Raw genomic sequence first — 24590 nt, forward strand, 5'->3', positions numbered from 1 at the left:
ACGTATCATTTTTTTATTTAAAGTGGTTTTCTTCGTTTAGCTCTGGTGTATCCGTCAATTACCGGATACCAAGAACTATTAAGCTTAGCTCCATCGTCTCTATTGATGTTTACGGGATTTTTATGAATTTCAATGGCCTCCGTAATCATCCGTGCTCTATAAGTTTTCGGTCTCCCCAGGATTTCAGGAACAAATCCAAAGTAATGCCCGGTGTCAATCAAATGCTCGGCAATTGCCGATTTGTCAGGGTGGCCGAGTTTACAAGCTCTGAAGTGTTCCGAAATTCTTTTGGAGATAGTCCGCTCTGTCTGGCCTACATAGACCTTGTCACATCCGGAACAGCTGAGTTTATACACTCCATCTGTTTCCAGAGGAAACTTAGTCTTTGCAGACCTCAGTAAGTCCTGTATCTTTGTTGTTGTTCCGAAGACAGTCTTGATATTTTCCTTTCTCAAAAGCTTGGCAATTTTGTCTGTCACATTGTGCACATAAGGCAGGAAGGAAGAAAGGCTGTGCCTTCCTGCCTTATGTGCACAATGTGACAGACAAAATTGCCAAGCTTTTGAGAAAGGAAAATATCAAGACTGTCTTCGGAACAACAACAAAGATACAGGACTTACTGAGGTCTGCAAAGACTAAGTTTCCTCTGGAAACAGATGGAGTGTATAAACTCAGCTGTTCCGGATGTGACAAGGTCTATGTAGGCCAGACAGAGCGGACTATCTCCAAAAGAATTTCGGAACACTTCAGAGCTTGTAAACTCGGCCACCCTGACAAATCGGCAATTGCCGAGCATTTGATTGACACCGGGCATTACTTTGGATTTGTTCCTGAAATCCTGGGGAGACCGAAAACTTATAGAGCACGGCTGATTACGGAGGCCATTGAAATTCATAAAAATCCCGTAAACATCAATAGAGACGATGGAGCTAAGCTTAATAGTTCTTGGTATCCGGTAATTGACGGATACACCAGAGCTAAACGAAGAAAACCACTTTAAATAAAAAAATGATACGTTAATGTTAGCTCAGAGGGTTGGAGCTGGCAACACGGTATCACAACCTCATACTTAAGCTCACATTTTAACACAACCTCAAATAAGACATCTGCCCTGATGATGGACACTGCAATGCTGTCCGAAACGTTGGCTAAAGAAGGAGTTAGCGCAACACGGCATAATACCCCAAAAACAAATAACAAAAAAAAAAAAAAAAAGTATGTCACTTATTTAATAAATCAAATGAAAATTTCCTCCGAAATCATAAGACTTGTAAGTAGTTACATTAATATCTATAACCCCTTAACCTATAACCTATAGCGCCCTTGAGGTGATTTTTCACAAAAACGGCGCTCTACAAATTACCCAATTATTATTATTATTATTATTTACCTACCTACTTAATTTTAAACTATATTTTATATTGTATGTAACACTTAAAAAAATCAAATAAGGAATTGTTTAATGTGTCCAATGAAACGTCACTATCTCACTGACAATTATATTTTCAAATCTTTCTTGAGGCATTTAGGTATTATTGAAAAAAATACGAATAAGAATGTCCAAATAAACATGAAGATTTCACATTTGAAAAAAGAATCTTTAATGAACCATTAAAACGTCCACCATCTTGAACCGGAACCGGAACGTAACATAAATCCATTTACAGACAAATGAAATGCAAAATGGTCGAGCTAAAATAAGACTTCCATAAGCTCAGCCAAAAATATTATGTTCATTCGGTGACCGGATAAATAATCACAATGATTATTCATCACATCTATAAAAAGTTATATAAAGTCACGGAAATTGATGAAACCAAGGTTAGGTTAGGTTAAAAAAAAAATTTTCATCGTTTCTAATGACTTTATATCACTTTCTAAAAGTGTTTTGAATTGTCACTGTGTTGAGTTATCAAGGAACCGTTCATTCGTATTGAACATTACTCTGCCTGTAGTAACCGGGAATGACCGTGTTCGTCGGAGGGCCAATCACTAATCACCCTACACGGTAAAAAAAAACCCTCGGTTGTGAACACCAAAACAACTGCCATTTGTGGAGAATACCAAATCATTAATCATCAAAAATTAATGACGTATTCAACATAATTTTTAAAAATTATAATACATATTTATTACTAATATAAATAGTGTCTATTAATAAAAATAGGAGTAATTATAATTTTTTGGTTACACTGAGGATTGAACCTTCTTTTAAAATGCCTTTTAAATATTAAAATAAAATATTGGTTCAACTGAGGATTGAACCTTCACCAGGGAAGAACTAAACTTAAAAAAATTCTAATTGGATAATTTCAAAATTTATTACGTTTATTAACTGCTGTAAACTTTTATAATGTTACAGAAAAATATGCTAGTGCCACCAAAATATGATGGAATTCACTATCATCGACAACAAGTCCATTTGCAGAGTTTCAGCTCTATCGGATGTCGGGACGTGGGTTAATTTCCACTTCTATTTTCTTTCATTCATTTATACAGTTTTCATTAATTTATTCAGTCGTTCATTCAAGAAAATAAATTCTAAATTCAAACATAACTTAACGTACCTTTTCGACATTTTACGGGTCTTACCATAGAGTGTCGAAAAGGCAAGTGAAGTTATGTATTGTTCGAAATTCAAACATGAATTTACGTGCCTTTTCGACATTTTACTGGTCTTACCAAAGCCGGTTTGAAGATGCTCTTATTCGTATATGACATTTTGTCTCAATTTTGACAAATTGAAATTTAAATATTTATTTTAAAGCTCGCTAAAGGTTCTTGATAGAATAACTATGCGAATTAAAAACAGTTTATTTGACATAGATGTATCAGAAATTACAGAAAACGCCGCGGAAGCTTCATGAAGTGAAAGCTCACATTTTGAAATTTTTTAATTTTTCATAAAACATCACATAGACAGATAAATAGTCAAGGTTTCTTTTTAGGTAATGTGAGAAAATCTTTATGTTTAACGTTTTGACTTGAATATTAATACGCCATTTGCCCTCTGAAATAACGGTCCTATGATAACTCAACACTGACAATTCAACACACTTTTAAAAAGTGATATAAAGTCATTAGAAACGATGAAATTTTTTTTTTTAACCTAACCTAACCTTCTGAACCCAGTTAATAAAGTTTTTGTTTCATCACTTTCCAGACTTTATATAACTTTTTAAAGATGTGATGAATTATCATTGTGATGATTTATCCGGTCACCGAAATAACATATAACATTCTCACTTTTACCATAAATTACAATCAAACATTTAAAAAAAAATCCCCAACCGTCTGGAGCCAGTGAGACTATGGCATCCTCAATTGGGATATATTGTGAGGCTGAAGATAACGGGAGGGTAAGGAGATCGGTAAGAGTGGGAAGTACCTGGCTATCTGGTAACCAAACACGGCCAAGTCCATTTCAAGCAACTTTTCAATTCTGAATCGTGGTCTTACACCAGGGCGATACGGATAGTGTCTTCCATACTGAAACGTGCTGCAAATATACTATGTATTAGTTTTAATTAATAAATTGTGAAATAACACAAACAAATCAAATAAAATTTGATTTTAACCCCCGACCTCTGGCTTGATAGTCGAGAGCCTTACCCCTCGACCAAGGAGGCCGTCAATACTACATAATTTCGGTGACTTCAAATTTGTTTTTAATCATTTTATGAAATTGTACGAAGAATAATTCAGAAGATCGATAAAGTAGGTACCTACTTATTAATAAACTCCTTTAAGGCGATGCACTACGTCGTGTAAAACTTTGAATCGAGCCGCTATCAATAACACGCCTTACGTAGATGGCGATAAGGCTTAAATTCCCGCTTAACACCATCCACCTTCGACTTACGCAAGAAAAAAAACATGGTTAAAAAGTGCCTTTTATTTTATTTTGTGGATGTTCTGGCACAAATATTTAATGTTTTTTCGATCATTTTATAAATAACTTAATTTGCCACATTATAAAACCATAACCGAAAATAGGAGATTTTGAACTTTAAACAGTTTTCATAGGCCTTATACATTATTTTTTTCTGGGCTTATAAAAAGACTTATCTAAAAAATACTCGATTATTTCAAAGGCCATGACGTGTTCTACTCGCAGTATTTAATTAAAGCATCTGAAACATTTCTAGGCGACCAAATTTTCAAACCAAAAACACCTGATTTTGCATTACTACGTAGTGCATCGCCTTAACAGAAAATTATTTATATTGCCTTTATCATAATCAGAATTATAATATTCCGTGATTTTTTAAGGGTCCGCGCAAGTAAACTTACTAAAATCAACACCTTAAGCTATATGAATTAAATCGACGTATTACGTGTGTCATTTAAATACAAGAAAGCAAGCGATACACTGTTATTACATTATGTTACGTAAACAATTTGTTTTTTTCTAATCATCATTACATGTGCCATCGAAATAATTATATTAATTCAGAAGTTACATAAAACGAAATAATTATTATATATTCGAGCTCGGAAATATGATTTAATGAGTGCATACTTTCTTTCTGAGCTAATTACAATGGTATTTTTCCTTTGGTTCTTCGTGTACGGTCGTATTTGGTACACATATCCGGCAGTAATGTAGGTACGACATTTACGTGTTTGTGTATGACATTTAAACCCCCGCATACCCAATTTCTACCGATTTATAACAAGTTTCTCGTTAACTGTTTTATGTTAAGTTCCAAAAAAAGGTATTTTTGAAGATAATATTTATACATTTGTTATGCCAAAACGTTAATTATATGAAATTCCCTCGATAGAAAAAAATCGCAATATAAAAAAATTATTAAAAACACGTTTTTTTCTGTTATTTAATATGTTATCGGTATGAAAAAATTCACAGTGTACCTTTAACCCTTAAATGCATATTGTTGCAAAACTGCAACATACCGTTCAAACTACCTTTAACTCTTTGGTGTATACGTAATGTATGCCGTTTTAGAATTATCAAGTTCACGGTAATATATTTTATCGAGTGGCATCACCTTTTTTTTCTTTCGCGAATGTCAAATGTCACTTTTTCTTTAACAAAATGAAGATTCTCGAAAATTGGTTGGAGGTTAGAATTACAGTTTTGTTTTGCTGTTATTATTTTGATTTTCTTAGGTAAGTAGATACAATAATACAATACTTATATGTAATAACTCGTATTTTTCCGGTACACTTATTAGTTTTGAGAAATTTTTTTATATTTTTTTTTCATACGTAAATTGTTCATATTATTTTTTATTAAATACATGGTGTTGTAAACCTGCAACAATTTTTTTTTAAATCAAATATCATTAACAAATTACAAAAAAATTAAATTCTTTATATTTCCTTGCATATGCATGTAAATATCTACAAAATATATTTTTTTCCAGAAAAATAAATAAATCATGCATTTAAGGGTTAAATGTAACTTAAGCATTTGTCGTTAGATTTTTCCTCTATTTCAAACGAGTCGTGTTTTATTAAATATTTTCAAAATTTTCGCTGAATTATTATCGTTTTTATAACCTCTAACATTCGTATTTACGTATCTCCATTTCAAACCATCTTTGAACGCTTACTACGGGGCCTTAAGTTATTATGTTTTATCTCTTCTTCTGTATGGCATGGAACTTGGACACTAAACCAAGAATTAACACGGAGAATTGACGATTTACAAGGAATATTAAGTTTTAACACGTCATAGAAATGTGGATTGTACATATATATGAGTCCTCAACACAGCTTGTAAATTGGTCATAAAGGGTTTATTTAAAAGCTAACATAGAGATTACTTATTAAACAGCAATTTGCTAAATAGATATATTTAGAACATACGTATCCTGTGAAGCATACAATACAATATTGTTCAATACTACTTATGATCCCGGGAAATTTGGTGGAGGATTTTAGTACAGAAATACCTTGCCTGTCGTGATTTTTTTTATAAAGAAAGACAAAATTCCCTGGTTCTGGTTATAAGTGTTCTGACAAGATTCGATTTCCTACTACTACCATGTTGTGTGTGCGATGTGGAGGACTTGCAAAGGATTGAACTTGCAAAGCCTGGTTGAGAACTCGACGCTTTGAACCACTCACCTACAAACGTACGTCAGTGGTAACGAGTATTTGTTCTAACGTCTTTGTGCTAATGTTTTTGTGCTAACCGGGCTCCGATAGGTAAGGTTAATAGAATAAGTTTATAAATTAAAACGCTGTCTTGTATGTATTCAATATACAAAGTCCATCAAATGCAACATCGATTAACACCCTTAAGAGAGATGCTGACGCAGATATCAACCCTGAACTCAAAGTTGAGAATCTTGTACTTGAGAAACTCTGGGATGGCAACATCTAGCCCACAAAGATTACAGTCAATTCTAAGTGTGGTCTTCGCAAACAAGAATTATGTCTTCATTTACTATGTATTTGGTTCGCTCTGTATTGTCATGGGGTGTACGTTTTTTGTTTCATGTTTCAATCACTATTATCCATGATTTTTATTGTAATATTGCAACCTGCTATGTGAATAAATCAAGAATCAGTCAGCGTAAAAGGTAATGGAACAAGGAAATAAAAAAAGTTACAGTTCATTGATAACGTCCAAAGGCTTGGTAGCAAGACAAACACTCTGGAGCTGAAGCAACACGGAATAAGCATTTTGTGACCGAATAAATTCTCATCTTTAGCTTCAGCGAATGATCATTTGTATTAATAAAAATAAAAAATAAAACAATATGATTTATTTTTTGAATAACTTAATGAATAAATCCTCAAAATTTGAATATTGAATCATTAAAGATAATATTAATGAATCTCAAACGAAAAATTTAAACATAATAATCAGAAAAGGATTCGGTGACATTTAGGAATTGAACCCAAGACCTCAGCTTGTTTTTGTTTGAGAGTCTCTTATATTGTCTTCGATAATTAAATAAGCAGAAAGTGTTTGCTTATTCATTTAAAAAAATAATATAAGGTATAATAATTTAACAAGAAAACATGAAGATATATTTATGTACCCAATGAGCTTTCGGATTGGTGTAAAGTGAACTGTGAGAGAAACTTTTAGTAAATTAGTAACATATACAGGTTGAGAATTTTGCTTCGTTAGAATAAACTGTCACCAGGTCGAATAAAATATAAAGGTTTTATATTACATCGACCTCTGAACCCGATTGTTCTGTAACGGACTTCAAACAACTTTAATATTGAATAAGAAAGAAGTATAAATCATTTTCCGTTTCATGCGTGTTTCCTAGTGAACGTACGTGAATGATATTATTAAAGAAAAAATGTAGTGAAGATCGTAATATCATACATACCAAATATTATTCCAGTTAATTTGGACACTGCGTGATTCCAAACGGTCACTGCCTATCTCTTGATACACGCACGCCAATGGTAGATCACTTCACGACACAATAATAATTAAAGAAATTCAGCAGCGCGAATCAAAATAAATTATTATCAATGCGCTAACAAGGCAAAGAAACTCTTCAATAACTGACACAAATAAATGTTAATAAACTGGGAGAAAATCCGAGTGAAACCAGGTAAGAACTGCCTCAACTGAAATATATGATTATTTTCATTGGAATATTATTCAAAAATAATTCGAATCTTATTCTGGCAATGAATTAAAAAATATATTTTTTTGGTTAATGGGGTTCTTTTTTCTCTGTGGTTTTTAGTGAGATTTCTCTTAGGTTAGGTTCGGTATGATTCGATAAATTGGTATGGTTTCTTGTTGGTTAGTTTCGGTTTCGGCAAGTCTGGAAGGTTGGGGAACGTACGCTCTGCGTGTGGTAGACGGTTCGACTGTCGGCGGTGGCACGCGCCTCGGCGATTCTTCATAGTCCGATGAGCACCGCCCTCCTCTGCGATGTTACACCTGACGAGGCGGCTTCGTGACGGTGTTTAGCTTTTAGCATTACTGCATTCGAATTGTTACTATCGGCGCGAATAATCCGATTAAATCACATATTGCGGAAGGACAACTTAGGGTATTTGAAAAAAGGTGTAATGCAGTATAAGAACTCCAATTGCTCGGATCTAGGAGAACTATATCATACCCGTTTGAAGGATGTTGTGAGGCTGAATAAAGGGAATGATGAAGGTGAAGTAGAACAGGGTAAAATAAATAGTTTATTTTTTAAAGGGGACATGTCACCCATATCACATTGTTGGGAAATCGATAAAATCTTTATAATTTATTTAAATTAGTAATTTATTTTGGTTTTGATATTTTAGCACATATTCAACGCCATTACTATTATTAGATGAAATTAATAAGGAACTTATTAAGAATAATATTAATTATGACAACATTTCTGGACAAGTAATGTAATAACAAGGACAAGTCCTTTTTTAATAATAAGCGAGATTAAAATGTCGAAATCGGCTTATTAATTTGGTTTTTCCATTTTCTCTTTCTTTAGTTGGTCAGTTTTTGATACTGGGAACGAAATATTGGTGGTCTTCGTCTACATATTGCAAAACCTTGCGATTATAATATTTTTTTATGGTTTATTGCGTTGTTTCCTTTCAGATCAATGGGAAAAGGGTTGGCTGTGGATCATTGTAAAAACTTATTTTTTCATGTGGCTTGATAGGCGACCATATAACCTGGAATAATGCAGTCATATTCCAACATAGAATATTGGGATATTCCAAATACGACTTTTTCAGTTCTTTGAACACCTGTGTACACATGGGTTCGATTGATAGAGGGGAATTTTAAATACTTTGGCAAACTTTTTTTTTAAATTCAAGTTCTTCGGAGTTCTCAATCATATTGACTGCAAAGTTATTCTTCGATCTGGACTTGACAATCATATATGTATATTCGACAATCGTAAACAGTCTTATTTAGAAAATATCTTTTAATTACTGCGAAATCTCCAACGCTTGGCAAAAAGTGTCCTGTTGGAAAATTCTGAAGAATTTGGTTGAATCTCCCGGAATTAGCCAAGGCTGTTATAATTTTATCACCCTATGGTTTCAATTTTGACCACCACACCGCACTCAACAATATCAGGAATATTATCAATATATTTCATTAGAAAATAACAAACTTCATTGGAACCCTTTCTTCCTTGGTAAGTGAAAAAATCACTCTTTCCAGATTTTAGACTACGGGAACAAAGTTATTGACCCACAACTGCCTATAAAATATTGCTGTCAATACGCGCCATAGTTTCAAAACTGGACTTGTCCAGGAAACGTCCCCTTATAAAACTAAAGCTATATTTTAGATCCGTGGTTGAAGTGGAAGAAATATAAAAAAAAAACATTTTTTTCACAAAACACGCGACTATATATCTAGTCTACTGTGTTCAAGTGTCAATTTTACCAAAACATGGACAAGTCCCTCTTTAATAATAAACGATCGAATTATAACCCAATTTATTTTAAATGGCATTAAGATTTTGGGGATGCTGTGACGCTGATGCTGAATTTATTTATTAATTTTCGGGAAATCGACAGCTTGCATTTAATCAGTTTGTACATAAGTATTATATAGCCAAAATAAAACCAATTATGGATTTCCTCATTGTGACTTTACATCTACTGAGACAGCATACTTTGGAATAAATATATTAAATTTTTAAGAAAGGAATATGAATTAGAAAAGTTTATACAAAACAAAAGATTATATATAACGAAAAATTTACAAAACAATACATTTATAGCCATGGAGAGAGGTTGTAGATATAAATCAAATCATAATAGAGATATAAACAATAGATACATAAACATTATTCACAAACCATCAGAGAAATATAATTTTATGGACCTCTTGTATTTGGTAAGTTCGCAACTGAAAATATCAACCTTGGATAATATGCTATTGTAATTATTGCATAGTCTGTTCAGGCAAGAATTCTGCTTAGAGTTCGTTTTGCACTGATCAACCCTGAACAGGACACAAGAGCGTGTTGAACGCGCAGGTACATTGAATGGAATCTTCTTTAGCAACTCTGGGCTGAATGAAATGGGAAAGGTAAAGGGAAAGGGAGGAGTATACAGAAGTACCTGGTATTCAGATCTTGTCATTAGGCGTAGATTTTACAAGCGCTAGTAACGTAATAACATAATGTTGTTATTCTGTTAATTAGGTTGATAGGCTACAGGAAGTAATTTTAACCTGTAATATTTATGTAGGTAATGATATTGCGTTCATACACAATTCAAATTTTTGGTGGAGAGTTCTGAAGTTTTTTATGAACCGATAGTGATTTAGGTGACCGATTATTTTAATTTTCGTAAACAATTTGGAGATTTAATAATACGTATATTGAATGAACTTAGGCAAGGTCACACATTAATATATTTTTTAACCTTGTAAAAATTACGTCCTAATAGGTTCATCAAACTTCAACCTCCCGCTCCAAATAAAATGCAGATTGTAAATGAAGGCTCTTAGAATTTAAGTTTTTAAACTTTATTTATAACACCAAATATATCAACTGATCTTTTTTTTACGCTAGCCACACACAGGAAGTTCTCAGTATAATAATTTCCCTCGGGGCCTATTTAATCCTTGGGGATGCTGTGTGGAGGGTCTTTTTAAGGAAACGAAGTATAGGAAGTTCTAGGAAGGAAAAGGGTATGAGGGGTGGGTAGGAAACTAAGGATTACTGTGTCTAGGAGTAATAGACATATTAATATATCGCTCCCACGGCGGAGCAAGGCGATGGGTCGAGAGATCAAAGGGTCTATCCAAACCAGCCTCTCCCGATCTGGCAGGCCACGTAGTTGGTGGGCAGGCACATCCGGAACACACCCCATCCGATGAACCCGGGCACCCCTATTAAATCACCAAACGTAGTGAACTACTTGGGATGACCGATGGCAGAGGTTTTGGTTATCCAATGAATGTTCCCGGGGCGGCGGTAGCCAAACCAACCTCCTAAATTATAATCTGACAAAAATACACGATAAAATAAACATAGCCCGCCTTTAGACTGGTATGGTATTTAACGCGATGTGCATTGGAATAGATAATCTTGCTCTACACTCTAGACGAAAAGTGTCACAATTGTGTCACAAAGTGTCACAAGTGCAATTGTTTCATAGATATACAGTTGTTCTGGGCCTCAAGTATTTTGGTTCGGGTAAATACAACCGACCCGGAACCGAGAACAGGCTAAGCAACGCGAGGAACAGCAAGGAGAGGCGAGGCGAGAGTGTACACAATAATCTCACCCTCGCTGCCTTGTGTTGTTGCCTTGCTGTGAGTGTATTAGAACTTATATTTATTAGTAGTTGTGTGAACAATTAAGTAGAACTCGCGTCGAAAAACGTATATTTCTAATTTTTTCTTATTTAATAAACAAAACAATAATTTTCCCCTGAAATTAGTGAAATCATAAGATTTGTAAGTAGGTACTTACATACCTAGCTATAAAGCAAATTACATTAAATTGTACCTAACATTTTCTTTAAAATTCAAATAAGGAATTAACCAATTTATCCAAAGAAACGTCAGTAAACTACATCAATGACTAGTAAGTTTTTAGATTCTCACGGCCAAAAGCATTTTTGTTGTTTGTTTTTGGGGTGTTATGCCGTGTTGCGCTAACTCCTTCTTTAGCCGACGTTTCGGACAGCGTTGCAGTGTCCATCATCAGGGCAGATCCGGTAGATCCGAAGAAGTGTGCCGCAACACGGCATAACACCCCAAAAACAAACAACAAAAATACATCAATGACTATTCTTTTTTTGAAACTTGCGAAAAATGCGTATTCGAAAGTCCAAATAAACATGAAATCTTTATTGAAACCTTGTCAAAGTTAGCCATATAGCCAAAGCAAGAGTTGCATGTACGATAAAGTAGATGCAGCAGTTTTTGGAAACCGAAACGGAACGCACAAACATTTTTACAGGCAGATAAAATGCCAAACGGTTGAGTTAAAACAGGACTTCGTTACGCTCAGTCAACCATAAAGGTGCTAACAGAATCTGTACAAATAAATAATCTTTCTCTGCAAGGCCATTATTCTGTTAAACGAAAATTACCGCTCTTCGGAAATATTATTTTCAGAACAAAACAGTATTGTAATAATTAACGGTAGAAATGTAATTAATAAAACGAGAAAATAATGACAATCAACAATTTAACAAGGGAATCGATGCTGAAAGCATTCTTTTGATTTCACCTTGAAAAGATCTCGTTACCCGAATCGAAATAATCCAATTTCAATTAAGAACTGAACATCTGCCTACAACGAATCGCGGAAAGGATTTGTACAGAAAACAAGCACTAAGCGGTCCACTGACTTCGCTATTGTATCAACCATTATTGTATTGTTCTTATTGTTAGCTGACTTGTGAACTCCTTTTCAGCTACAAGCAACATTAATCTCCACAGACTATGGAAAAGTTACGAAACAAACTTAACTTCCTTTTTGAGGAAATTTCTGATTAACTGACCTTTTCAGCAGCCTATTTCTGCAATATCCAACGGGCTGATCGCAGATTTTTCAGTTGTTTCGTTGTGATTTGTGGAACGGCGTAAGCTATTGCATATTTTCAGGGCTGCGGAACTATAGATAATGATCAACAATGTCTGAAAAAGAATTGCGGAAATGCAGCACGGTGATTCCGTCTCAAGGCAAATTCCAGTGGCAGTCTCATTCCGAGGAAAGTGAGTTGGATACGGTACCTGGTGCTGAATCTCAAAATATCCCATTTCCATGGAATTTCCGTTGTCTTTAGATAAATAATGTGACAGCAGAGATTTATTGCGATAATTTCGACGTCCAAAATGAATTAAAATTATATTAGCATAAACATGAAGACTGTTCCGGAGAGTCGTTTGAAAATCTGTGCACCCGTGTTTTTGATCTGACGAAATAAATTAATTTTTGATAGTACTTATAAAATATTGAATTTTGTTATAAATTAATTGTATATGAATCTCTCAAGATGACACATGTTGCACATATTACCGAAGATGATAATTAAGTGCATGCGTCGTAGAAACGACCAGAGAAAAGACCGAGGAAGATCTGGGCCTCGATTCTCGACGAAGTCATTCCTCGAACAACGAGTGGTTCGACCTACTCGTTGTTTGAGCGGAATGGCTTTTGACGTTTGGCGTATGTAAGTATGTACCGTCTACGAGACTCAAGAATAAGAATGTCGAGTATCTTCTTTCGACGGAGATTGCGAGCGGTCTGGATTGGAGAATCGATAGCCAGGACTGAAAATTCTTCGTGTCTCTTTTCGATCGTTCTTCGTTTGTTCGATTTGTTCTGAAAGTTGTCTAAATGATTGGATACGTAAAATATATTAAACATCCGGACCAATTATTCGTTTTCCTGTTAAAAACGGGACTGCAGGCCTTTAACGTACCTTATACCATTTATTATATACTTGTTATCAGCTATAAATCTGTACTTAAATAGGAATGTTAAGTGTGACACAGCGAATAATTTACAATACCCCAATATTTATATTTAAGCTAAAAAATAAGATGCTCCCGAATTACATGTTTAAAGTTATTTCCGAAATACATGGCTACATGACATATAAATACATGACATTACGAGAAACTGTGGAGATTTTAGACTTGCAAAACAAATTTGTCGGGAACTTAAAATTACTCTTTAAAAATAACTGGATTTTTAATGAATTACCGACAGATGTTAAAAAAGCTAAAAACCTTGCTGCTTTTCGTAAGTTATGCCTAAAACTATAAAGAATAAGTATTAGATATATTGTTAAGTGTCCTTAATATCATAGAATTAAGTTGTTAAAAGGTTTATACTAGATATAAAAATGGATTTTTTAAAAATAAAAACATACAAAAAAGTACGCGTTCGAACAAAAATGATAAAACTATTCACACATTGCAACATGGAGTAGAGTTTTAGTTACGCCTAAGTGGTTGTGTCGGAGAACTTTTTGACAGATACCAGAGTTTCAGAGTTGTACAGAAGTTGTGCAGAACTCGTAAATAATGTAAACAAAACCCACGTTCAGCACCCAACATGGCGCATTGGACTACATTGAAAATGGTGCAGAAATTCCATATTTGCATGCTCCTTATCTAATCTTAACTTTTGACTTAAGTTTGAAACTAAAACAATGTTTTTAGTAGAGATTTAAATCCTTTACTTGTGTACCTAGATCACATACGTAATGGTGGCAGAATTTGTTTTATTGTTCTTGTGCTACTTTTTACAAATCGTTACTTTTTGAAGATCTGTTTGGAAAACAATATTGCTTTTTGTTATTTTATTATTTATTTTGGCTTTCACCCATAAAAGGTGATCTTGGCCTTACTCAATTTTTTTCTTAAAAACAAATACAATAAATGACAGTTTATAAATATAAAGATGATTACACAACATAAATATAACATATCATACTTAACAAAAACAGTACAGATCTGGTAATAATAGGTAATTATATATATTTTTTTAAATAGCAACCCGTGTGGGTGTTTTTCGTTATTTAAAAGAACAGTTTTTTCCAAATTAGTAGCATTTTTTAAACAGAATCAAGAAATAGATAAACTTATAAATACAAATAACAAATGAGTGAAGAAAAAAAAAGTGTTTTAACTCAAAACAGTTACAATTTAGCTTAATATTGTATTCTAGAAGTTTTACAGTGCTTCGGAAAGCGAAATATAAATATACCCGTCTAGTAGAACATTGGATAATACTTGCATTAATATTTGATTTTAAAATTGTGCGTGCAAAACAATTTGATTTGTTTAAAATGTTATATCAAAACCATAGCGTATTCAAATTTTATAAGATCACCTCACGGAGAAAAATATGTAGGTGTTTTTTTATCATTATACTGAAAAACGTGACTGCATGGTCATTTCACAATAAAGAATTATTCATTCGGGATATATCTGAACACTTGCTTATGCAGATGAGTTATAAGATAATTATTACTTTGAAGAACACGTGGAACATATTCGTGCTTTACTGATATTTTGTTATGAAGTTTGTCAAATCATTCGATATAGGCCTCCAGTTCCATTTTAGCAAGAAAACGAATAATTTTATCAGATTCTTAATAAATTAACAATATTTCATATCAGTAAGTATTCTCCGTGCTGTCTTGAAGAATTGCTTTATTTTTTTTATAACATTTAAATATACGACTATCAATATGTGGGTGTTGAAGAACAAACAAAAATGTGAGGTTTTTCATTCGCACTTGTCTTGCAATGATTTCGAACAATACCAAAGTAACGATACACATTTCCTTAAAATTGGTTAATATCTTATAATTTATTTATCTGAGTCACATCACCACACTGGCTCCATCCATAAATTGAGGTCTCCGGTTACACCAGAAACTTGTTAAAAATGTTATATTTACTAATTATTAAATTTTCGCACATTAGCAATTAAGAAACAACTCAAATTTCACCATTCTTCTCTAACGATAATTTAAAACGCGTATAATTTGGAAATAATCCGTGTCAATTGTTTTGTACGCAAGCAGTCTACTGTTTATTTATTACCACGTTTTTTTACTATATATTTTTTTAATAATAATATCAGGCTCTTTTAGAATATCTAGGCTCTTGGCTATAAAGCTTCTTTTAATGAAGAAATTTTAATTGAATTAATAGATTTTCAATTATTATTTGCGAAATTTTGGTTCTATTGAACAATGTTGGTCCACAGCCCAGGAGATCTAGCACGGACGATCGATCAAGCCCTATGTCAATACGATATTGAAAAAATACGTCATCTATGGCCAGATAGCGATATTTGCGAGCACGGTCAGAATATTATTCCGATAGTCGGTAGATAAAAGACGCTTCTTTTAACGCAACTTCCAAAATGTCGGATAAGCTGTTAATATGAACAAATTTTTGGATAACTTCGTTTGTTGTGCAAAATAACTGGCTTATTTATGAGTGGGGGTGAACTAACTAAGCTCTTCGAGCTGAAATAAATCGTATTCTATACGATTCATAGACTTAATTAATTCATCTAAGATGCGATCAATTGATTCCGGTACCAGCATCGAGAAACGAAAGGTGTTAGTTAGGACTTATGACTAATTACCTCCCTTTTTAGTCTCAAAAAGTACACGCGGACTGCCAATGTATATTAAATTAATTATTTTATTTAGACATTGTCAATTTATTACTATTTTCAACTTTTACCTAGCCGTCTGGCGAGAGGAACGTCAATTCATAGACAGATGCGCCAGTGTTGCCCGCGTATATCAATTTGCATTATCTGCATGGTTAACTGATGTAGATATATGTGTAATATTATAAAAATGGTTCAATTTTATGTTTTATTTGTGACATTTTGTAATTATTGTGTTCATATAACTAGTTGGTATCAAACCAACAGCCCGCGAAGAGATATCATCCGTACCTCGATGCAACGGGCTCGAAAAAAGAATTGTTCCAATTACCTACTCAACCTTACCTGTCTGAAATAAGAATAACAAATCTTTAAAAATAGTTGCTTTCAAAATTATGCCTTGGCCCGTCGGCAAAACGGCGTAGCTCCTGGCGTATAGGCAAATATCGATGCAATCTTCTACAAACATAATTTTTCGAATGTCATATATATTTTCTATGTGCTGTGCATTTTATTACAATAACAATAGGTTGTAAGTTATAGGTATCTCTGTCAAAATAAACACGAACATAGTATTCACACAGATGCATTGCTTGCATACGGCAAGTTTCAAAGACTCTATTCGGCTTCAGAATTTTTTTTCCAGTGAAACTAAAAACTATGTAAAACTTTTAGAAGAATCGTACACTAACAGAAATGTATGTCATTTCACAATTAATTAATTTTAAAATAATAATTATCTAGTATATTTGTCGCACGGTGGAAGATACTCTCAGTTTGGTCCTGCTGAAAGACCACCATTCACAATTGAAATGTTGCTTAATGATAGAACGTCCAGCGTCCTGCCAGCAGGACTTTACGTACTACCGGTAGGACGTAAGTTTTTTGTTTATATGCGGCTTTGTAGGCCTGCTAGCAGGATGCCGTTAACTGCATTGCATAGTGCGTCTCTTTCTGATTCAGCGAGTTTTTGAATCGTATTTCTGCGATCAGTCTGGCCAAAATGGCGGCGAGTATAAGACGTGGGGTCCGCGTTCGCGTCAAAGCCACGTATTTCGACGAAAATGATGGCCTAAACACATGGAGTCGCAAACATTTTGGTGATAATTACGACATTAGTTATTGTTGGGGCACTGTAAAAAAGTTAGAAAACAATTATGCAAGGGTATATTGGGAAATTGACAAAAAAATATCAACCGTGCCCGTTGGAGTTCTAATTGCTGAAACCGAAAATGACAATTTAGTGGAAGCAAATACAAATGAAGAACATTGTAAGTACAAACTTTCTTATTTTATTCATAGGCTTACGTTTATAGTAAGCCTAGTATATTCCCATAGAAAAAATAGTACTTGGAGGTTGCTTGTTCGTTTCCATTATTTACGTGATTGACAATTTTTTTTTGACAGGCACAACATAAATTAACTTTGCTAAGTTTGACTTGTATGGGTATGTATGCGTATGTATTTGCGTGTCTGTGTGTGTGGGCGCGTGCTTGCCTGTGTGTCTGTGCCTGGGTGTGTGTGTATTAAAAATATTTTTATTATTTTTTAACTGATAAACTTTATTAATGTTTATAAGACAAGGTTTTTATGCATATCACAAAGGATTACAAATTATTATAAGCAATAATTATTAGCCAGAAACACCCATACAAATTGAAAAAATCTTCCGAGAAGATATAATAACTGCCGACGACGAAAAATAATAATATTTGACAATTCTAAGTATTCACCAATAAAATGTAGACATAATTTGTCGCGACGCTATCTAGTGGGGAATTTAGCAAGTAAAATTGCCTTCCCTACTATAATAAAGTATGTTGTTCTTAGGTGAAATAATAAAATAAGCAATAGTTGTTGAACGAAATATTTCTAATACATATTGAATAATTTGACGGGACAGGAGATAGGCCGGCGTAGCTCAATGGATCGATCACCTGACCGGAAATCAGGAGGGTGTGAGTACCGTCGCGACGCGTCGGCGGTTATTATTTCTTCTCGGAAGATTTTTTCAATTTGTATGGGTGTTTCTGGCTAATAATTATTGCTTATATTTATTTGGAAAATAATTTTAAGTTTAAATATATTGAGTACCTACACCCCTTTGCGTCTGTTGATCACTAATAATGGATTTTTTTTCAGCATCGTCTGAATCGGGTTCTTCTTCTTCGAGCGAAGATGACGAGACAAGTATTTCAGTACATCCGAATTCAAGTACAAGCAACGTAAATTCTGCTCGAAATACAACAGTTGCAAAGGGTGTTACCTGGACTTTTCATGAAGCAATACGTGTCGATCAACGACAACAAGGCTATTTCAAAGCTACCTTGCTAGTACCATTGGGGCCCGCACGAAGTATCAAGGATGCATTTTTCATGATATTTCCGAGAGAGAAGCTTAGTTACATAGTCCATTGCACCAACTATTCGTTTCCAGCAAGACAAAAACTGTTGAACGAGAAGGAATTATTAACTGTTTTTGGCATATTATATGCTATGACTCTTCAAGAACTTCCAGATCGACGATCCTATTGGAATACCACCTCTGATGGAATATATCCCCCTGCAAATTTTGGACAAAGATTTGGTATGAGCCGCCAAAGATTTGAGATCATTCTCATGGCATTGCGCTTCACACAATCCTCAGACCTTGATTTTTCTGATAAATGGCGTAACACTAGAACATTAGTAACGATGGTGAATGATAAACTAAAAGATACCATCCATCCTGGGTCAAAAATAACTGTAGATGAATCCATGTTCGCCTGGTATGGAAGGGGTGCGTACTTCAAAAACGGAATGCCAGCAGTTATGAAGATTAAAAGAAAACCAAAAGGAGTCGGTTGTGAAGTAAAAACAGCGTGTGATAGTGACACAAACATTATGATCAGAATGGAAATTAATGAGGGCAAAGAAGCAATGAGTACGAAGAAATGGCAAAGAGAATTTGGCGCAGGAACTGCAACTACTTTGAGATTGACAGAGCCATGGTATGGTTCTGGCAGAGTTATAGTTGGTGACTCTTGGTTTGCTTCAGTCAAAACAGCTGTGGAGTTATTCAAAGTTGGATTGTATTTTATTGGACTGGTAAAGACAGCACATAGTTTCTATCCTGTGTCTGAGATGGCAGCTCAGTGTCCTACGCATAAGGGGGCATCTGTTGTGAGTACAGCAGAAAAAGACTCTGTGCAGCTCACTGCCTGTGCCTGGAGAGACAAAAAGATTCATACATTTGTAGCCACTTGCGAAACGACACTGCCTGGCCTGCCATCACGCAAAAGAAGGTGGGACGATGAAGGAAATTTATTTTACCGAGAAGTCGATCGGCCTAAATTAGTCCAGCAATATTTTGACGGGGCTGCGGCTATCGATATTCACAATCACATTAGGCAGGATGGATTGGCATTGGAGAAAGCTTGGGGCACACAAAAATGGGAACATAGAATATATGCCTCAGTTCTGGGCATTATAGAAACGAATGCGTATTTGGTTTTTAATAATTTCTTTCGCTCCGAACATGATCAGGTGTCTCACAGGTGGTTTACTACCAACCTGGTATTAGCTCTAACTATTAATGACGATGATAACCTACAAGAGAATGAGCCGCCACCACACGAGAACATCGCTCACAGCGGAGAACACATTCTTGAGGCCCTGTCAAAATCAGATGACAGAAAGAGAGTTCAACGCAAATGTATAGTTTGCTCCAGAGTCAACAAAAAACAGCAGAAGGCGAGCTTTTTTTGCAAGACATGTGGTCCGCGATGTGTTTTATGCTCTCCACAGACAGGAAGAAACTGCTTCACCTACCATATCGCGAATGGAATTCCAGCATAATCCTTTTTTTAATTTTCTCAAAGTAAATACAATTTTCACTTACGTTTTTTTTTCTTCATTTTCTTGTTTATTTTCTACCCTGTTATATTAATAAGCGCCCATGTCTTATTTTATTATACCTTTTTTTAATTTTCTCAAAATAAATACAATTTTCACTTTCGTTTTTTTTTTCATTTTCTTGTTTATTTTCTACCCTGTTATGTTAATAAGCGCCCATATCTAATTTTATTAAATAAAATACAGAAAGTTTGTCACCTCTGCCTATTTTTAACATGCATAAAAGTCGAGTACTGCTAGAAGGACAGCCTCTTATATTCATACAAAAACCGCAAAAAATTGCGTACTGCTGGCAGGACGCACACTCGTCGAATTGTCCTTCCGGAAGCTCCTTCCGGCAGGACAAGGGTTTGGACGTTCTATCATTAAATGGCTTTAGCCGTGTTTGGTGATCAGATCTGATTAGCCAGCTACTTCCCCACCTTCCTCCCCCCAATCTCCTTCCCATGCCCTTACATTAAGCCTCCCAAAATTTAATTGTAATTCTAATTGGGGGTCGAGATAATATCACTGGCTCCAGACGGTTGGGAGCAGTTGGGACTCTTCCCATAAAAAATACATTAAAATTAAATTTTGCCACATTCTCACTAAAAAAATTGTGTAGGTTACAATACACATAACTACACACACTCCTAAGTGTTTGCTGTTTGGTTCAACACCATCGCTCGATCTATGCTACATTTTATTTCTGATTATTACTCTGAATGATTTTAGGTAGAAATACCAGTGTTGTACCAGTAATAAGACTGCTTCCGAAGTAAGCGCAAAGGCAGGAAGCTTAGAAACAATGGTTTCGAAATAATCCGGACAATATGCCGAGAAAAACAATAGTCATTATATCATGACCATTAAATAGAACGCGGAAAATTGTTCGAGAATGTGTTTTGATAAATACGCCCATTCACTATTTATCATTATTAAATGTTGTGAAGTTATTGCTTGATTACTTGTATAACGCTATATGTTCTTACGTAAATAAATATGCGTTTTCTCTACACATTTCATTAAATATAACAAGATATAGAGCACTGGAACTGCATTTCCAAGTAGATTTGAATGGAGACCGATGTCACCACTTACTTAGTACCTTTTAACACGCAAAATGTCTCTCTTACACTGCCTGACATCGTATATCACTATTACGTTTGATCTAAATGAAAATTTCACGATGATAATAAAATGCAGTTCTGTATTTGAAATATGCGACCGATCGGTGATTTTGGATCATGAAACACGTCCACATCGAATTTATTGTATTTAAAACTACATTAGGTACTTACTTTAAATGTACTATAAACACTCAGTAAGATTCTGCAGGACTCAAATTTGGATGTCTCAAATACAGAATCTTCTCAAATGGATAATTTGCTATCTTTAAAAACAGAAAACCTACAGATAAAATTAAATCTGTATGATGATATCACTTTATTGCCACGAGTTGTGTCCCACAAGGATCGCACCTTGACCCAATTTTATTTAATATACTTTTTTTTTTTTATAGTGAATACCTCACAAGAGTCCCAACTGCTCCCGTCTGGAGCCAGTGAGACTATGGCATCCCCAATTGGGGGATGTTGTGAGGCTGAAGGTAAGTGGGGAAGAGAAAGAGGAAGGTGGAGAAGTACCTGGCTATTCAGATCTAGTCACTAAACACGGCTAAAGCCATTTGGAGCAACGTTTCAATTCTGAATGGTGGTCTTACACCAGGGCGATACTGGTAGTATCTTCCACTCTGGAACGTGCCGCAAATATACTATATATTATTTTAATTAATTAATTGTGAAATAACACAAATTAATCAAATAAAATTTATTTGCGCACGCCGGGTTCGAACCCGCGACCTTCGGAATGGCAGTCCAATGCGTTACCACTGGACAATGCCGGCCGTCAGTTACTAATTAATGACTCAGATTCTATTGAGAAAAAAAAAACAGCACATATTTTTAAGACTTGTAAGATATTAGTTTTTAAAATCATTAATTCCCTTATAGACAGCCCTGCATTATTGAAATTGATTTCATTTCATGTTCTTAATAGTCACACGAACTAAAATTAATTTCACTGCAGCAATAATGACAGCACCTATTCATTTACACACTGTCTTATACCACGCGTACACAGTTAATGTATCCAATAAGCAGAAGCAGCAAATATTTTTAATGGCACCGAAAGAACTTACAAAAAATCATTTTACATATTTTTTTAAAGTAGTTATTTATTTTGTTTTAAATAGCTTTATTGTAAATTTTTGTTATAAAATTTAATAGTCATATTAGTATATTTATACTAAGTAACTGTTCTTTATCGTTTTTTTTGTATAGACTGCTTTATTCTGTATTTAAATGTAAAGGTAAACGAAAGGACTGAGGACTGGAAGAAAGTGGCGAGACAGTGGAGAGCATTTGTGAAGGGGGTCAAATCCCATCCTGGGATGTAGCACAGTGAAGTATTTTGCGTTCAAATATTGCTACCATAAGTACAATAGGGTTTGATAAATGATAAAATTCATGCATTCATAAAATTTTGGACATACACTATTAGGATATATCTTGGCAGTCAAGGCTAGTTGTTTCACAGAACTTTGATAGTTCAACATAATTTCAACTTTAATTTTTAAGTTGTTTTATGTAAATTAATTATACACATAGCTAAAATAAAAACGGAAATTGAATGGATCTTTCACAGAATTTGAATTTCAACTTTCAAAAGTCCACCCAAAGTAGTGGTTTACAAACAAGGTCCAGTGAGGTATCGTTTATTACGATTTCATTCGTGCTGAATCGAAAGAGTCTCTGTAAGATAAGTTCTCCTAAGTCAATAATATAATTATTTGGTGATATAACACAGAAACATGATTTTTATTTTATTATTATTTTTTTTTTATTTAGTTACTTTTTTAAATAATTAGGTACATTTTTGTATGGCACATGAAATAAAATATATATATAAAATTAAAACAGATCATTGAAGTCCTCCTCACTAGGAGATCCTGTGCTGAGGGGGACTATATATCGCACACCCAGATGAAGAGTAGTACAACTCAAAATACCTCTTTTTTCAGGAACAGCAAAAAACATTTTACTCTATTTTTATGTGACCGATTAAAAATATTTTTATATAATGTTGTATGTTATTTTACTAGGATATTTATTTGCTCAATTACTTCATCAAATATACGTATCACTTGTTTATTAATTAATTTTGTGTTATTTTAGTATTCGTGACTAAATCATTGTTTGATAATTTTATCAACTCAAATTAATCAACTATTATGAATTAGTAAAATTAAAATTACTTACTTTTGTAAACAAAACCGGAGTATGTGGAGTTGATATGTAGAACGCCCGAGAAACAAGACAGGTTCAATCACGAATACCAAATCAACTAAAATAATTCACGCTTTATGACTGCAGTTAATCACAAATATAAAACTAAGTCGAAATAATCCAGTCTTTGTGCGTATTGACAGCCCCTTCCCCTACTGCTGGTATGTCGTAATTGGTGATGTGTTACTGTTGTTGGTGGTGGGTGTACGTGGAGCAACTCAGAAAGACTAACTTACATCGCCATCACATTATTATTGATGGAGATTTTAAAACAGGTGTCTTTGTAGTTTGTGTAGTTTTCGACGCAGATTCCGAAAATCGCAATAACTCAATTTTGAATTATTTCGGGTTGTGCTACCCTTTATCTAGGTGTGCGATATGTTAGTATACGTTTTCAGCAACTAAGATGATGTTTTAAATATATTAGCTAGTTCTTCTTCCGATATTTCCTTAAGCCAAGATTTGATGTCCTTAATGTAGTTATTTTTCGTTTTCCTTTGTTTGATGTTGAGAGGGAGTTTATTATATAATTTTATTGCTAAAAATTCAGAGTTTCTTTGTCCAAAGGTAGAATTACATTTAGGAATATTTAGCATGTCTGTTTGCTTGGCTCTGGTTTTATGATCGTGAGAGTGGTTTGCCTCTGGTTTAAGTGATGAACTAGATGACTAGTGATGAACTAGAATATTTTTAGCATAGATTTTTTGTAAACTTGGAACATCAAACAGATTAAAAATATCAGTAGTTGGCGTCCTTACGGGAAGCTTTAATATGGTCTTTATGATCCAATTTTGAGTTTTCTTTAGTTGTTTAAGATGGTTTGATGATGCTGAGCCCCATACTATTATTCCATATTCCAGTAGAGAGTGGCATAGAGCATAATATACTCTCTTTAGATCTGTAGTTGACAAGATATTTCGTAATTTTTTGAAGAAATAGATGAGTTTTGTTAGCTTTTTTGAGGTTCCTTCGATGTGTGCATCCCAATGAAGTTTGTCGTCAATTACGATCCCAAGATATTTAATTGTTTTATTTTGGACTATATGCGGGCAAGAACATTGCGGATATTTGTTTAGACATTCATGTAATTTGAGTGTATGCTCATTCGTTGGTCAACCAACTTACTTTATTTATTTTCATTTCTTTACATTTATTATACATAATAATAGACAGTAAATAATAACATAATATATATTACCAAATTGTATACACAAGAAATGAAAACCCACTAAGGCACTGCCTGAGTGTGGGTAATATAAACCATTACTATATTTCAAGTACCTAAGTACTAT

General features: G+C 34.2%; 1 protein-coding gene across 2 annotated transcripts in view; it reads right to left on the minus strand.

The window, feature by feature from the left end:
- atk (artichoke) overlaps positions 1-23286 on the minus strand; it is a 63329-nt gene extending 40043 nt beyond the window's left edge. Inside the window, exon 1 of one of the 2 annotated variants that reach the window (XM_089651243.1) lies at positions 23272-23286. The gene's annotated coding sequence lies outside the window, so the exon portion shown is untranslated. Of the gene's footprint in view, positions 1-7322; positions 7463-23271 lie in introns of those variants that run through there. The other variant, XM_089651242.1, reaches the window with a different exon arrangement.
- Positions 23287-24590: the final 1304 nt, after the last annotated feature.

The sequence above is a fragment of the Hesperophylax consimilis genome, chromosome 4, assembly GCF_061612785.1.
Source record: "Hesperophylax consimilis isolate HC1 chromosome 4, BYU_Hcon_1.0, whole genome shotgun sequence".
Lineage (NCBI taxonomy): Eukaryota > Metazoa > Arthropoda > Insecta > Trichoptera > Limnephilidae > Hesperophylax > Hesperophylax consimilis.